Consider the following 281-nt stretch of genomic DNA (forward strand, 5'->3'; position numbering starts at 1 on the left):
GTTCCATGAAGTACAAAAATAGAGGGTTAATGGTTTGGAGAAGAAAGGCATTTGTGGGTCTGAGGTTTGGGAAGGAGCCAGTTTCCGAGGTCATCAGCACCACTCTGGTGAGCCATTAACGGAAACCCGTCATTTATTACCCATAATGCCCAGTCGATTAGCCTGCTGGAACAGCATTCCAGGTGCTTAAGCAGACAACAACGGAAAAAACACAGTCGCGCGCGATACAAACGACGGAGAAGTTGGGCCGTATAGAGAGAGAGAGAGAGAGAGGAAAGAGA

Source organism: Salminus brasiliensis, chromosome 9, assembly GCF_030463535.1.
Source record: "Salminus brasiliensis chromosome 9, fSalBra1.hap2, whole genome shotgun sequence".
Lineage (NCBI taxonomy): Eukaryota > Metazoa > Chordata > Actinopteri > Characiformes > Bryconidae > Salminus > Salminus brasiliensis.